Genomic DNA, 17,324 nt, shown 5'->3' on the forward strand with positions numbered 1-17,324 from the left:
CTAGAGATTTACATTTCTTTGGATCAGGACATTAATCAAGTGATGGGCAATGTATTTAAACAAATATATATACAGTATGTAGTTGGTATTTTATCCTATTGGCACAATAATGGAGGTAATTATCTGTAATGCTCAAACTTACAGTGGTGATTATCAAGGAAAGAATCATTGTTGCTCTTAATGTGCTATTTAATAATATAAAGTATGTAACCTAATTGCATAAATATAATCACATATTATTTTACTTTAAAAGCCACGTGCTGTTATACACTTATAGTGCCGGCGACGGTGATGTCAGGCTGCGGTTGCTGGAAAAATCAAATTGAGATGACTTCCAGCGATCGCGACCAAGCCGTCGCGTTGCGTTTACTATAAGCGCATGCGACGGCGGCAATGCATTTGTTTTGACGCGACGTTGCTGTCGCCGGCACTATAAGCGCAGCCTTAGCCACTGTTCTTTCTTGTTCTGGCAAATGTTTCAGACCAGTGTGAAATTTCTCCGTCTTAATAAAGGTCTTGAAATCCCATGAATATTACCAACTGAGAAGAATGGTAATTTCAGATTAAAATTCCAAAGTGATTTTTTTCCCCCAGCCAGATTATACAGATCCCTTTTAATAGATGTCACTATCCTTATAAGCATTGTGTATCGTATGTGAATGCACATTAATAGGCCGCGTGGAGCTGTGTTTTATTAACTTTAGGTCCTCCACACACTGGTTAATTATAAAATACTTCTTAACAATTTTAATGTAGTTTTGCTTCCCATCCTAATCATGTGCTATATTGTGAAACAGACTATTATTCATCTGTTCTGAAGGAAACCCTAATGGAATATAATATTTTCAGGGCACATTAATGAATTGTTGTATTTCTGCTCCGCAATATGTGCATCTATAGAAAACGCTTTCTAAGGGTAATGATTCCTGATATTTGCCATGGTGCTTGCTTGTGGGCTTGAATTTAAACGTCAGAACTGGAAACAGATGGTATGAATAACAGAGAAGGCATTACATGGGTAAGTGCACCTGTTTTATTGCATCTCCAATATACCTTGCTAAATAGAACTTGTGCTTTAATAGACCCCGAGCTCTAACGGACCTTTAGCAGGGGCATTTGAAGCATAAATGAAAATGTTCCATAAACAACCTGTTGAAAGTTATAGACAGTCTGTGTGCTTTATAGATGAGGCGAATAAAAGGACAGTGTTTTCTTGATTCATTTCTGGAAGAAATGACCCTTGGTTTCTCGTGCATCATGCTCTCTCCCTCTCTGTCACTGCAGATTTAAAAGGAAATGACACATTTGGAGGGAGGTTTTCAGGAAGGGCAGAGGTCAAAGCAATAAAACGTCATTAAGTACATTTAGAATAACATTTCTTAAGACCTCTGCTGCCATACAGACAACTGTTTTGTTTGCTGTTCTTAGTCAGTTATTTGGAGAGAAGGCAGTAAGTAGGACACAGAGCAATGTGGATGTAACCTAAAGCTACTACATTTCTTGTGTGCGTGTGTGCGTGTGTGCGTGTGTGCGTGTGTGCGTGTGTGCGTGTGTGCGTGTGTGCGTGTTTATAGTGATACGTAAGCTGCAATTTTTCGTTCGTGCTTTTGCTTATACCTATGCAAACAGGGACTGTCTGTCAGAAGGAAACCAAAGCAGGTAGCTTTAGTAATTAGGTTAATAGTTAGTAGTTGTTACAGACTAAACATTAAACAGGTAGAAAGTAAGTTTTCTGATCGATCTCAGTAAAAAAAAAGTAGTGCTGCTATTCCACAAGGCACATTCCGAGACTGGAAGACACCCTTTGGTCCATTCACTTGAATCAACCATGGGTCTTCTGGTGCTGAAGGTTTCTTGTGGAATAGTGCTGATGAATAAATATGTGCCAAATTGCATTATATACATAGTAAATGAGTTTGAAAAAAGAAAAATGTCCATCAAGTTAAACCTATGCTAAATTTAGATGACAGATACTTATGCTATATTTGTATTTACAGTTTATTCATCCAGAGGAAGGCAAACAAAAAACCCCAGTGAAAATAAATTCCTTCCTGACTCCAAATATCGTCAGATTGGTCCCTGGTTCAACATCCTTCCCATGTTTAATCATTTGGAATATCCATGTATGCCTTTCCCTTCTAAAAAGATGTCCAACCGTGTTTTGAAGATATCTATGTATTTGCCATCACAATCTAACACACCATCGCACAAATGCTCCACAAAGAAGCTGGGCTCAGCTTTGGGCGTATGATAGCAGCAGCTCTTATTGGTTCTGATCCTCCCTTCTGCCTAAAGCACATATAGTATGAATTTGCCCCTGTGTTTCAAGCAGCAGATTCAAACTTCTTTAAACACAAACCAGGATAGAGACCAGGCAAAACTGCTAAGCCACTAATCCATTGTCCGTGGCTCCCATCTTCTCTTCTCCATAAAGCATATTAAAATGCGACATTCTGTTGATCCAAGTGGAGGAATATGACTGCATCACATTGTGTTGTTTTCTTTGGGGTACAGCAAACATGACTAAGAATAACCACTTGCGTAAGTCAAAGCAAAAGACATTTTCTTTAAACTTTCTAAAATGATTTCAAATACCTTTTTTGATTTTTTTCGAACACATCAGTCAACATGTTTTCATTCACTGCCATTGGTTGAAGGCACATCACATTTTCAACTGCCCACTTTCTACAATAAATCAAACGATGAAAGTATTTAAATGCTTAACCTTGTTATTTTATAACCCTGGAAAGGAATGTATTTGCTGTTTTAGATCTTGTTTTAACACTTTCAGTTACTTAAGAAGCGTGCTTAAAAGAAGAAAGGCCAAGCCAAGGAATTTGCAGTCAACTCTGTTGTATAGATTTCATGAGGTGAAAGAGGAACTTGGGGTTATCAGACCCTTTATTCTCACTGCTGCTGCAGTATATAAACTCCTCATATGAGCTGTTTCCTTTTGTCCCTTGTTAATAGAAGTGCAGGTGTTTCCACTGCTGCTGCCAGCCAAGCCTGATCATTGATCGGCTTTTGTGTATGAGACATGATCTAACAAACTTTTGAAGAGGTAAGACTCTCTGATGTGCCATTCTTCTGATTCCCTTCTTCACTGATGCCCCTTTCAAGTGAAGATAGTGAGGTGACCCACCTCCTGGAATTATATGTGTCCACAAACTCCATACATTGTTCAGTTTGGCCATTGCCCCAACAGCTGGCCAGCGCTGGAATATTAAGCCATATATCTTCCCACTGTCAAAACCTGCCAGTAAGATCAAGTGCATTTTCTTTCCCTGATAATGTAGAACAGTGCAACAGGGACTTATCCCTGTTGAAGAAACTATCTCTAAAATTCAGCAGGGATCTAGTTAAGTGCAGCAGACGATTAACCAGACTCCGCCTGGCCAATTAAGTCTGTTAGAAAAGCCTCCTGTTGGAAACAGGAGAGAGATTTCCTTAGCTCACATTTGGGCTGACAGAAGGAGAGCAAAGAAGCCTGCACACAGACACTGTCTTGAGCACAAAGGCTGTGCTGAGATTAAGAGATTAAGACACCCAGAGACCTATATTTCCTGGACACAGAGGACACAGGAATCTGCCAGAGATTGACATAGTGGGCCATCTGCTTAAGGTACATCCTGAGACTTTGGGGTGATAGGCAGGTAATTGGAATATCCCTCCAGTCCTGCAGAGAGGGTCTGGGGTAGTAAGTTAGCCGTTACAAAGGGATAGGGCTTTGTTATTTTGTTGTTTTTTAATGTTTTGCCTGGACAAAAGAACACGCTCAATAAAGCCAAGATATAATTTCACCCTAAAACAGTCTCCATTTGCATACCTCTGCACACATCTCTTACAAACAGACTTTTCATTAGGCTCATTTCCCAGTTTTTTTTTTTTTTTTTAAAAGATGATGTTAAATCAGTTCCACTTAGTAAAGTACACACATACTCCGGTTTAAGGACACTCACTTTAAGTACACTCGCGAGTAAGGACATATTGCCCAATAGGCAAATGGCAGCTCACGCATGCGCCTGTCAGCACGTCCGGCACAGCAATACCGGCTCCCTACCTGTACCGAAGCTGTGCGCAAGCGGGGAGACTATAGAGCCTGTTACAAATGCGTTATGTACATCAGTTATGCACGTATATGACGATTGCAGTACAGTACATGCATCGATAAGTGGGGAAAATGTAGTGCTTCACTTTAAGTACATTTTCACTTTACATACATGCTCTGGTTCCATTGCGTACGTTAATGCGGGGTATGCCTGTACTGTATATTTATCGCGATAGCTACAAACACCCCACACTTTGGATGTCATCATACATTCAAGTAAATAGAAGTTTCTACACTGGTCACGATCTATTACCACTCTTCTCACCATATTCATTGACGTTAGAGAGAGAAATTGCATGGATGTGCACAGTAAACAAAAATACCACTTGTTGTGCATTCACATGTCTGCAACCCTGTCTTTCCCCATTATCGCTTAGCAAACAATGCTCACTGCAGCCAGGGATTCTGGGTAATGACATGCAAGTGAGCACAGTGTGTCACTCTACTCCTCATCCATTTTAACATGCATCCCTATAAGCCTACACCTGTCAACATTATGGGTTAAAAAAGTGCATAGCCAGTAAACCTACTCATACAGCTGTTTCGACCTTTTGGGTCTCATCAGTGTGAGGATGGTTTTAGAATTTGAATCTGATCAGAGGAGGAATTTTTAAATTACTAAAAATGTCCAGGAATGCCGAACTTGCATGCTCGAGTCAACTTTCATTCATACGCGAACATAAGCCGACTGCACTTTTTCGAGAGTGATGAGCACGGTGTGGTTGGCGTATGTTTTTTTTAAGAAAGAGCTTATGGTAACCCTAGTTACAACCACACATTAAATAAGTTATGGTGGGTAAAAATAAGTGACAAAAACCCTACACCGTATAGCATACAGCAAATAAAAACACCACTTGTGAGTACATTCACATGTCTTGAACAGGTCTGCAACCCTGCTTTTCCCCATTATCTCCTTGTATTCAATTCTTCCACTGCAGCTAGGGATTCTGGGAAATGACATGCAAATGAGCACACAGTGTCACCTTTTGCTTCAAATCCATTTTAACATGGACCCTTACACAGCTTTTCAGCACAGCCTGGGGTAAACAAGTGCATAGCCAGTAAACCAACTCACAGACAGCTGTTTCGACCTTTTGGGTCTCATCAGTTGCTGGTTGCTGGCTATGCACCGTGGCAGAATGGATGGGCAGAAACGTTGAAGTGATAACTACCAACATAAAGAAAACCATTATGTAATATTGAACCCCTTTCTTTTCTTTCGTCGTCAGCTTCTGGATATAATTCTGAATGATGACATTCAAAGACTTCCTGAGTTTGATCCGTTGCCCGCCCAGCAGGGCTATTCATATCTTCTGTCACAGCTCCTGAAAGATTAGACGCACTGATTAAGTTACTTCCCTGATACAGCAATAAAGATCACCCACGGCCAGCGTTGGCGTCGCAGATAGGATGTGAACAGCAAACATTGGGATAGCACTGAGAAACCAAAGAACTGTTTGCTTTTCTAAACACTTAAATGATGCCCTGTATCGGGTTAGCTTTCCCTTTGCAAACTGTTTATTTAAGGATCATGTGATTTTAGGCCGGAGTGTGCCAGTGCAGTAACAAAACTTGAGTACTGACTGACAATGTTGTGTTTTAGCGTAATCCTAATGTAGCACAGCTAATGATCGTCAGTGGCGTAATGCCATTTATGCACTCAATACAATATTTCTGTTACTTTTCATTTTCCCATTTGTCACCATATGCTTTATAGGGCGTTCAATTGTTTTTTTTTATTTTGGAGAAATGTTGGTGTAAGATAATAAATATATTGAGGGATCTCTACATTGCTTTCCTTAGTTGGTAAGAGGCAACAACAATAATCTTTCTTGTACCAAGTGTGATTGAATAGAGAAATCACCTTGAATTACTCGTCTGTCTACCGGAGTCCTATGTGGCAGGGCGTGCTCAACTCCAGTCCTCAAGACCCCCCAATAGTTCAGGTTTTAAGGCTATCTCAGCTTCAGCATAGGTGGCTCAATCAGTGGCTCAGTCAAAGACTATGCTGGTGTGGCAAAGGCAGGCCTACTTTGTAAATATAGTTGTACTGTATGCTGTAATTTGCTCCTTTTTGAATGTTCTATTCAAGCTTTAAAAGCAAATGCAGCTTGGCGTACAGTTAATGCGTTAGAATGTGTCTGCAACTCATTGAGATTTCTGATACATTGCTTGACAGCACACTCCTGAATTCACAAGTATGAACAGTTTGGAGTTCATATTTGATTATGTCCCTGATCTATGATGTTCTCCCGTTTCCAACTCATTTGCTGCTCATTTCAAAAAGCATTAGTGAGAAGGTACAGTGAAGTCTGTCTTTTAGTTTTGCCCAAGTCTTCTCTGTTCACCTAACATAACATCAGTATTATCTGTATGTTTGAATCAGTGTTTGGAATGGATGGCTTATTCTGTTGTTGTCAAGCTAAGGTTTGTATTTTGGAGAGAATTGGTCTAATGGATAAAGCAAACAGTGAGAGTAAGAGAGGGGGGGAAGCTTATAAGGTCGCGGGCATGGTCAGCGCTTAGCCGCTGAGCCACACTCACGCTTGCCAGTGAGCCCCTGCAGCCGCAATGAGAGCGTCTTTAGCAGGGGCTTGCGCACGCTTTCGCAGGTGTGCGGAGGCGTAGCAGTCAAAAACTTTTTCGTTTCAGTGCTGAGGGGAGCGGAGGGCTGGTTACGTGAGTTGTTCGCCCAATGAGATCGAACCAGCTCCGTGACGTCACTGGCCTGCCCATAGACACGGCCCCGGACGGCGCGAGTAGTAAGGCCAGGGAAAGAACCCGCTTTCCCTCAGCTTCCGCGTGCCTCCGCACGGGAGAAATGTCTATGGGCTCAGCCTTATGCACAGGCTCCAAACAACAAGCAGTTTGATATGGCAGCAGCATCACAAGGACAGACTGTGAGTCAAGCTACATTTTAAGCAACTATGGAAACGCTCTATTTTATACAGTGTTGTGGAATGAGCAAGTCAACCTAATAGGACAAAGCGTCATAACACGGAATGAAACACGGACAAAACTACATTTAAAACATGGATTTAGTGGATTTTGACATCAAATTGCACTAGTATTCTCAAACTTCAGTTAAAAACGGTAATATCTGGGCAATTAAATTCTCCCACTATTGTGTGGTATTATACAAGCCTATAAATAAGCCTACTGTAGTTTCCACTGACAGTTGAAACACCGACAACAGAGTTGTCTTTAAAGGTGGCTATTGTTTGTCACAGTGACCAAGCACTGTCTTGAAGTCAAACAAAAATGTAAATACCGAATACCACTTCAACTCTCACATTATTGCAACTTGAAAAGAAATATATTTAATATAATAGGGTAAGGACCCGCATCCAGGGACTGTGTCATTATAAACAGGCACTCAGTAGACCGCTATACTGACTACACCACCTGACTTCACACGGCCTATAAAAAGGCACCTGTCCTGTCCTCCAGTGCTTCACAACAAGCTTGCTACCCTAGGGGCAGGTTCTCTGTTTCACTGCTGCTTGGTAGCTCCCCGACTTGCTTCTGGCTCTTGCGTAAACCCGGTATCGATTTTGGCTTGTCCTATTACTCTGCTGCTTGTGGCTTGCTCTGATCTTTGGCTTAATCTCCAGTTTACCGCCTACCCTGACCAGGGATCGTCTGACTACCACATCTGCCTGCTCCTTCCTAACTCTCTGATCACATCGCACCGGACTCCTGGTTCCAGCTATTAACGAGCATCCCTATTGATACGGTATTACAAACTGTCCCTGTGGATTCACCTTCGAACCATGACAGTATTACAAACCGCCAAACACTTCCATCTAACAATGACAATCTCATTAGTAACAAACTGTCCAAAAGTTGAAAAAGAAAAAACAACACACAAAACTAATACTCAAGAAGGCCGGGATGCATGAACAGTTATACTGACATTGTGAATACCATGGAAAACCAATCAAAAACCTATTGCGCAGTAAATAATTATCATTACCAACTAGATGTCAAAGTAAATCTACGGGTTGTTGTTGTACAGTGATGTTTGTTACTGTGGTTACCAATTTATTTATCTTTTTAAATATTTAATTTCTCTGAAATGGTTAAAGCAAGTTGTCTGTAAATGTAGTGCAAGTTGAAAAATAATGCATTTAATGCTTTGTATCAAGAATCCAATGAGATGTACCGTTTATTTTTTTATCACAAAAAAATGAAATCCAAGATGGGGGCTTCACCAATTTCGTTGAAACTAGTGGCAGATCTTAGTTAGGATGGCAGAAAGATAGCCTCAAAATGTCATCAGATTTGGTCATGGCGTTTGACTTGAGGAGAGACAACACACGAACAAAAACACATACAAAAAAAAACCACACACATAAAGTGTTCACAAAGTCTAGTTGATGTTTGCTTTGCTTGTTCATCCAATAATACTAAATAGATGTGTCCTTTGTCATGTGTTTAAATTGCTATCTGAAACTGCTCTAAGACATATGCAATCCTGTCTCCAGGATGGTTTCTTTCTCTCAAAAACATCGAAACATAACCAATTCAGCTGATGGTATAAGGAAATGCCCATAAAACATAGGAGTTAACAGAAGAAGTGGATTCTGGGACAGCATCCGAGCCAACTACGGGGGTCATTTGCTTACAGCTTTTGGCTCTACTTTCATTATTGGGAAATATGGGAATTTACAGAGAAATGAAGATCGAACAGATATTCACTCAGAATGAGCTATACCTTCCTGATCTGAATCTTGTGCCCCAACAAATATGTCCTTCAGCTTTTTTTCCTTCAAACGTTTTAAGGGGAAAAAAAAGGTTTTAGGTAAGATCAGCCATAACCAAAAAGTGGCAGCAATAAACAAAAGACTTAACTTTAGCCAAGACTTTTTTTTATTACTCTGTGTACTCAGCCTGTATCCCCTTATTTGTTGTGCGGTGTCCTGCTTGGAAGAAGTTCAAAGATGTGGAGGACCAAGGAGCTCTTAATCTTCCTTAATTAGATTAGCAAGAATCAATGGTGTGAACAAGGCTCAGGAGAGGAGAGAATTCCTCCTTCAGGACCAATGTCCCTTGGATGTCCTTTATGAAGCCTTTCTCTGCAGATACTGTATCTACAACAAACAACAAATACGTAGTGGAAAGTAAATACATTCAATATGAATGATTTTTATCCAGGAAAAGACATAAGAATGTTGTGTCTGTCTACTATCGACAACCTACTTTATAAAACTGTTTTATAAATGTTCAGCATTAAGGTAAAAAAAAAAATTAAATATACACATTTTAAGCATTTCAGCATGGAAGCGGCTATAGAAATAGAGATACAAAAACAGAAATAATACCAGATACGAGTGCAAGAATTACATTTAAAACCATACTAATGACTTACAAAGCTCTCAACGACGTTGCCCCCCTTACATCTCAGCCCTCATCCCCAAATACATACCTAAATGCTCCTACATTCTTCCCACGATATCCACCTTTCCTCCTACTTTATTACCCCTTCTCACTCCCGTCTGCAAGACTTTTCCCATGCTGCCCCCAGTCTCCGGAATTCCCCTTCATGTACAGTATCATCCGACTCTCCCCCAGCTTTCAGATATTTAAGAACTCTCTAAAAACTCACCTTTTCAAGGAAGTTTATCTGGCTCCCTAACATCCACCCCATTCGAACCAGCTGTGCGGCTGGGCCAATCTCCACCCTGTATAACATCCCCCTCCCCCAACCTTAATGGAATCAGCTGTCAGACTGGGCCATAATCTAACCTTAACCACACCATATCCTGCAATGAGCAGCAACCTAACCTTGTTTCAAATTGCCCTTTATTCCCTCTAGAGTGTAAGCTCTCGTGAGCAGGGCCTCATTACCTTCTGTATCTGTTTGTGCATATTCGTCTTCACTTGTATGTAACTTTTTTTGTAATATACATTACTCTGTACCCCATTGTACTGCGCTGCGGAATATGTTGGCGCTTAACAAATCAACAATAATAATCCAGACTACAAGGTTACATGAGACAAGCAAATCAACTAATTGGGGGTTATTATACATTCCCTTATACTGTTACTATATTGTTTTGCATTGGATATTGCTAACCCCAATATTCAAACTATTAAGTTTGTCCAAATGGCAGACAATGTTGTCATTTAATGGCTTGCTGGCTCTGTATTTCTTTAACCCAGGCTTGGCTGTAATACCTGTGCAGCAAGCTGAAGCAAAACAGATTGTATGTTCATTTCTGTGTCCACTCTGGGAATTCTTATATCTGCAAGTTAAAGGTGCATTCCCACATACTGGGCCAGCTAAATTTCTTAGGGTCCTCTAAATGGGAAAGTATTTGTCAATCAAGTGTTTTCTTTACCGTGATCCCCACCTGTCCTTATCAGAATGAATAAAGATAAGGGGACATGAGAAGAGGGGATACTCTGGCTATACAAGCACTTGCTGAAAACAGACTATTTTATCTGTTTAATTCGCCAGCCAATCAAAGAGAGTGCAAGCTCATTGGTCCTGGGACCAAATGAGAAAATAAATAACCAGATAAACAAATATACAAATAAAACCAGTTATAAGCAGGGTTACCACAAGTCCGGGTTTGACCCGGAGACTACTTGTTTCGGCCACGTATCTCCGGGCTACGGGTTTACCTGTGAAATCTCCGGGCTGAGCCTTGGCTCTTACCTTTTCCTGCGGCATGATCCGGTGACATCTCCCACTGTAGGGTCCCGTCAACAATGGCTCTGTGATGTCAAATGGTGTCATGTTGCCATGATAACGGAACGTTACGGAACGGCGCCATACTGTGAGGTGTCTCGTTGTCATAGCAACTTGCTGCATGCTGCTGTGACGTCACATGACGTCCCGTTGTCATTTGACATCACAGGGACATGTTAACGGGACCCTACAGGAGGTGATGACGGGAAATGCTGCCGAGTGAGAAAGTAAGAAAAGTAAGTATTTCAATAAAATGAATACATTTAAAAAATGAAATGTAATTGAAAAAAGGTCCCCAGGTTAGCCTTCTATTGAAGGTGGCAACCCTGGTAATAAGTGCACTGTAAAAGAAAATAAAGTGCACTAAATCAGGGTGGTGAATATTAAAGAATCTATGTAGGGGAAGACCGAGCACAGCACCCCGCCTGACGCCCACTGGAAGGCAAACTCTGACACCTTCCCAGTGGACTTGGCGTGGGTGTACTCTTGCTAAAAACAGAAACGAGGAAATCAAACTCCTCCCAAGTCTCACTTGAAACAAAATATTAGGTGTCAGATTTGGGTAAAAAGATATCAATTACCCAGGTGAGATCCCTTAAACATGTCATCGGAAATAGTTCACATTGGTCCTAGGAGGGATTGTCCCTTTAAAAGTCTGTTTGATGTTTGAGAGGCTGGAACTGTCTTTTGTTCTCTTGGGAAAATCCTGCATGTTGAGTGTTTTTGGTCTTCACATTTTTTGTGCTGATACTGCTGAGTTAAGCCAGTTTTCCCTCAAGGGCAACGCATAATACACACATTGAACCTGTAAACCTGGGAGGTAGTTTCTATTAGCATATATATTGCTATGAACATCATTATTAATATTAATGACTTCAGGTATCACTGTTTGCACTCGTCAGCTTAATTGCAGGATCAGGGCTTGCCATGGTCAAGCTACGTGTCAAAAACAAGCATTTTAGTTCTAAGCTCTAGTGTAAGAAAAGGGGTTGTTTAGTGTCACGGCTGTGTACCTAAATCTTCATTTAACTGGGAGGCAGCTACTACAGTTCAATAGGGCAGTTACACGTAACAGGTTAAAATATGCTTTTAAAACTATCACTGAAATTGATTTATAAGGATTCAATCACCCTTAAAGCAGCAGCTGCACTGTCTGCCATTTTATTTTTTAAAGAGATCTCTTCCTGCCTTTAATAAAATCTGCTGCTCTGTTCAGGAGATATTTGTTTGTAATATTAAGTAACCGGAAGGTTAAAATGGAGCTCTCCTCAAAGCCCAGTGCAGTCTCAACGTTACCAGGGTAACCTCAGCTACCATAGTTTAAGAAAAACATGTTATTAACACAAATATATATTTTTTTAAGTTCACAACGTGCTCAGGGAGAAAGATACTAACATTATACGAGTTAAACTCATATAGCTTTTCAGGGGCTGTGCTACAGTACTTTAAATAAATGGTTGTATTTAGTTTTTCACCGTGAAAAATGAATATGTTTCGCTTTTTCCTGAGAACACTGAATTCACTATTAGATACCTTTGTTTATCTGCCAGACTAATGATGGCAACATTCTGTAATAACTTTGAACGCAAGGAAAAAAGAACAGCTTGCCTGTAGCTTTGAGTTTTTCTTGCCAAAACATATCAGCTAAAAAAATGTTTAAACTCCTCAAAGAATTTGTTTGCCACGGAAATATTAAGTTAAAAAAAAAATGGTTTTCGAAAGAATTAAAAATATGTATATATTAGAAAATAAATTTATTAACTATGGGGCACTCCCGGCTCTTTTATGGAATAACAAGCCAACAAAGGGTCTCAAACCAGTCCTTTTTGACTCGGCAGTAATAACATTTTCTATTAAGATTTGGTATAAGGCCAAAACCAATGATCAATTAGCCTCAGCTCCTTTGAGATGTAACCCTATTTTTGACAACCCAGACTTTGGTCTGGGTTGGTCCCAGGTACCTTTGATTTATGGAAGGTTAATGATATTAGAGATGTGGGAGATATGCTTCAGAGAGGAAAGTATTTAATGCCTTTTGTAAGAGATACTCTGACGGGTACTGAGATATTCAGATATTTGCAAGTTTCTCACAATCTTAGGCAGCAGTCCCAGAGTGCACTGTATTCTAAGAACTATGCAGGAATAGAAATCATCAGTGGGGACTTATCTCAACTATTTACCAATTTCTTAGCTCTCGTGAATTTAAAGCTCCCTGCACACATCGGTATATGGTTCAATGGGCCCAGGATTTTCAAGTGGAGATTTCTTGGTAAGACTGGCAAACTATCTGGACCAATGCAACGAACACATCACGATGCACAATATCCAAAGAAAATATTTATAAAGTTATTTTCAGGTAGTATTTGACACCCCAGAGGTTAAGGCAGATTTACCCAGAGACCACGATTTTCTGTTGGAGGGGTTGTGGAGGTGTTGGAGATATGGCCCATATCTGGTGGCTCTGCTCCAAAATACAGAGGTTCTGGGGAGTAGTGCAGATTTTAGTGCAAGAGATTTTTGGAATAAGGATCCTCCTAGACTCAATTATTATGGTCCTGGGTAAACCGCTGAATAATTTGTACGAAAATAGACGTGCGATCAGCGGGGCCTGGATAAAGCCTTTACCCTCCTCCAGGAGAGAGATTAGTTTGAGAATAAATGAGGTGCAATCTATGGAAAGACTAACAGCGTATGTTAGCTATAATTCAAGAAAATTCCAAAAGGTCTGGAAGCCCTGGAATTCTAGGGGCATTAGATGATCTGTTTAGTCATTGTGGATTGAGGGCTGTATGTTTTTTTTTTTCAGAGTTGGTAATTTGATATGATATCTGGAGTTGGGACTGTGGTGTCATTGTATTTTTGATATTTTTGTATTATTGGATTTTTGTATCTTCTATGATACCGGTGCTAATTTGGTGGCAACCACCCCCTCCCTTTGTTTATTTCTGTATCCCTTCCCTAATGTTTTTCAAAAATTCTAAATAAAAAATAAGTTACCAAAAAAAAAATGTTTATGTACCCCCCCAAAAAAGGTATTCATTATTGAACTATTAAACATGTCCTTAGGTCACTTACCTCCTACGAAGGACAGGCACGGAAACGAACCAGGGTTTTGTTTAATAGGTTACAAATAGATGATTGGTGTATTTAAAAAGTTTTCTTTGTTTTCTCGGCAATGCTTGCAAATATTACAACATGAAATGGAGGGGGGGTTTTACTGTCGTAATTTCGTCATTATCTCCTGAATGTTCTGACTGCTGCCTTTCTAGCGCGTTATTTGTTGTGCGTTGGGTCAATAAATCTGATGACCTTATCACTGAGGTGAACTACAAAAGACAATAAGAGTCCCCATTGTAAGTGGGGACAATAGAACATGTCCAGACTTTCAAAAGTTATTTATTATACTTATAATTGATGTATTTAAAAAAAAAAAATAATAATAATCAATCACCATCATCATCAATCATCAATCAAGTAGTTTGAACTCTTATAGTACCTTCTAACTCAGGGGTTGACAACTCTGGTCCTCAAGGGCCACCACAAGGTCAGGTCTTGAGGATATCCATGCTTCAGCACAGGTGGCTCAATCAGTGGCTCAGTTTTCGACAGATCCACTGATTGAGCCACCTGTGCTGAAGCAGGGATATCCTGAACACCTGACCTGTTGGTGGCCCTTGATGACTGGAGTTGCCCATCCCTAATCTAACTATTTCTATTTAGCACGTACTGTACCTGTTGTTGGGGTCCTGCACCTAATGAACCTGTAGTTGCACTTTTTGTGCTAGTGTATTAAGACTCAGTAAAGCCTCATTGTCTGCAGCAATCAGTTTAATCCTGGAAGCATCAGCTAATTATAGGGAATGATGAAATACAGACTACTGAAAGAAAACAACAAATCTAATAAATATATGTTTGCCAAAGCGAAAAATATGTCTGTATATATACAACAGATGTTGCAGATGGCACTCCACTGGTAAGTCCTTACAAGTAGGTGCTTGTCCCATAAGTAATAAACAAACATACAATACCGTTTTCACACGAAATCAGAGGACAGCACTCAGGTAAGTCAGGTAAACAGGTTTGTATTGTGAACAATTAAGACACAGGTAACAGACGTTTTGGTCCCCAAATGGGACCTTTCCCAAGGTGGTGCTTGGGAAAGGTCCTGTTTCGGGACCAGAACGTCGGTTACCTGTGTATTAATTGTATATATATGCACCACCTTGAGGAAGGTCCCACTGGGGGACCGAAACGTCGTTTTTTGTGTCTTCTATCAAATATAGAAAATGTATGATTTACTTACCTACGTGCTGTCCCTTGATGTCGTGTTGCAACCGGTATCGTATGGTCTGTTATTGCTTTATGGGATAAGCACCAAAACTTATTTTCTTGCAAATGGTGTGCCGGCTGTGCATTGGATTATATATACAGCTAAACCCCGTTATAACGTGCCTCGCTATACCGCGATTCGGTTATAACGCGGTTTTCCTGTGGCTCCCGTTTTTAAAAAAAAAAAAAAAAAAAAAAAAAAATTTTAATTTAAAAAACATTTTTTAATTTTTTTTTGCACACTGCACACACTCCCAGCACACACTCTACACTGCACACACTCACACTGCACACACCACACACTCCCAGCACACACCACACACTCCCAGCACACACACTCACTGCACACACACTCACAGCTCTCACAATACAAGTCATGCAATAGCAGTTCTCTTGATGAAATACAGCTGAACGACATGTATGTTTTTTTTTAAAATAAAGAAACAATCCAAAACTGAAAGTATTGCATGTAAAAAAAAGTGTTTACAAATAATTACAATGGTGTGTTTCTATAGCACAAATAGATTACAAATGACACGCTTACTATGAAATTGAATTATGCATACAAACTGGTGCCACACACCACTCTCCCACTATACACATTTTGCTTGCACAGCCTTATACTGGCATTTTGTTTGCATTTTGCCAAAGACTTTAGAAAAGGTCTACGTGCACAGCATTGATGTGACATTAGCCTAAATTCCTATATCACGGAGCAACACAAGTGCAAAGACAGATCTTGTCCTTTTGTGTCATACAGCTAAGAACGGTTATACATGAACAAACTGACAGATATCCAACTCCTCCTATCGGAGGGGCCCAGTCGGTCAAACTCTTCCCCCCCTTCTAATAAATAATGGCAGCTGTCTGAAAAACATTATAACAGCTGGGCAAAACAGTCAACTCGAACATGAATAGGTTTACTAAATGAAATCTCGGAAAGCAGATAAAAACAGCAGCTCACGGCAGTCCACTGCGTGGCTTTCTACCTGCAGTTGCATAAACTGACGCTCGTAATCTGCAGGACTAGAAAATTCATTGCAAAAGGAGGGGGAAAAAAATGGCTGCAGCCGTGAGCTCAGCTAGCTGCTCTGAAAAATATCTACACTGTATGTCAAGCTATTAACTCCCTGAAGCCTGCGCTAGCTACACTGCCTGTCTACACAGGAATTGATCGCATCCTCAGTTTTTTCCCCTGCATTCTTCTACAGACTACAAAGGGTCCTTAACTCCTCTCTAGGCTTTAAACAAAAATGCAGGAACAGTGGTTGAGTGGTAAACAAAACAGGCTGAAGGGTTGGAGCAGTAAGCGACACTTGATTAACTCTTGCAATGCCTTGTTGCATGTGGGATTTCAAAATGCATAGACCACCAAGTAACACAGACAAACCTATTTACAACAGAAATGCACAAAGAAGGCACTAAAGATCACATGTAAACCATTCTACTCTCATAAATTCACTACAAAGGAAACTGCATTGTCAGTTCACCTTATGGAGTAAAACTGCCTTGAAATAGAAGAAAACATTTCTGTTTATTTTTTATTGAACAGCACAAAAAGCAGACAAAGGTTTAATGTTAAACTGCTCATCACTTGACCTAGTCAAGAGATAGAGATATACACACACATAGAGAGACAGAGATATACACACACAGAGAGACAGAGATACACACACACACACACATAGAGAGAGACAGAGATATACACACACAGAGAGACAGAGATATACACACACACAGAGAGAGACAGAGATATACACACATATAGAGAGACAGAGATATACACACAGAGAGAGACAGAGATATACACACACATAGAGAGACAGAGATATACACACATAGAGAGATAGAGATACACACACATAGAGAGACAGAGATACACACACACATGCTCTGACCTCCCCGGCAGGCTGCCATTGAAGAAAAAAAACCACGGGGCTGGGAGGGAGAGGGGAGGGGCTGGGAGGGAGGGAGAGGGGAGGGGCTGGGAGGGAGAGGGAGGGAGGAGAGATGAATCGTCGCCATTTGTAGGGCTTCCGGCCACCTCTTCCTTCCTTCCCTCCTCACTCCCTCCCGATCAGGTGCGCGGCGGCCATTTTTTTTTTTTTTAATTAGCGCGACCCCGTTACTAACGCGGTGGTCTCGGGGTGGACCCCGAGGACCGCGTTATAACGGGGTTTAGCTGTATAT

General features: G+C 40.6%; 1 protein-coding gene and 1 long non-coding RNA gene across 4 annotated transcripts in view; one reads left to right on the plus strand and one right to left on the minus strand.

Annotated features, from left to right (window-relative positions):
- The window catches only part of CRIM1 (cysteine rich transmembrane BMP regulator 1), a 700,781-nt gene that overhangs the window by 242,276 nt on the left and 441,181 nt on the right, over window positions 1-17,324 (plus strand). The window lies entirely within an intron of this gene.
- Window positions 1,031-17,086, minus strand: LOC142493115 (uncharacterized). Of its 2 annotated transcripts, none has more exons than XR_012800987.1 (4): window positions 17,033-17,086; window positions 5,281-5,433; window positions 2,596-2,685; window positions 1,031-1,278 (listed from the first exon to the last, which is right to left on the minus strand). It is a non-coding gene; the product is annotated as an uncharacterized LOC142493115 (long non-coding RNA). The 2 variants fall into 2 exon arrangements; XR_012800988.1 differs by lacking the exon at window positions 17,033-17,086 and adding an exon at window positions 13,881-14,127.

The sequence above is a fragment of the Ascaphus truei genome, chromosome 4 (assembly GCF_040206685.1).
Source record: "Ascaphus truei isolate aAscTru1 chromosome 4, aAscTru1.hap1, whole genome shotgun sequence".
Classification (NCBI taxonomy): Eukaryota; Metazoa; Chordata; class Amphibia; order Anura; family Ascaphidae; genus Ascaphus; species Ascaphus truei.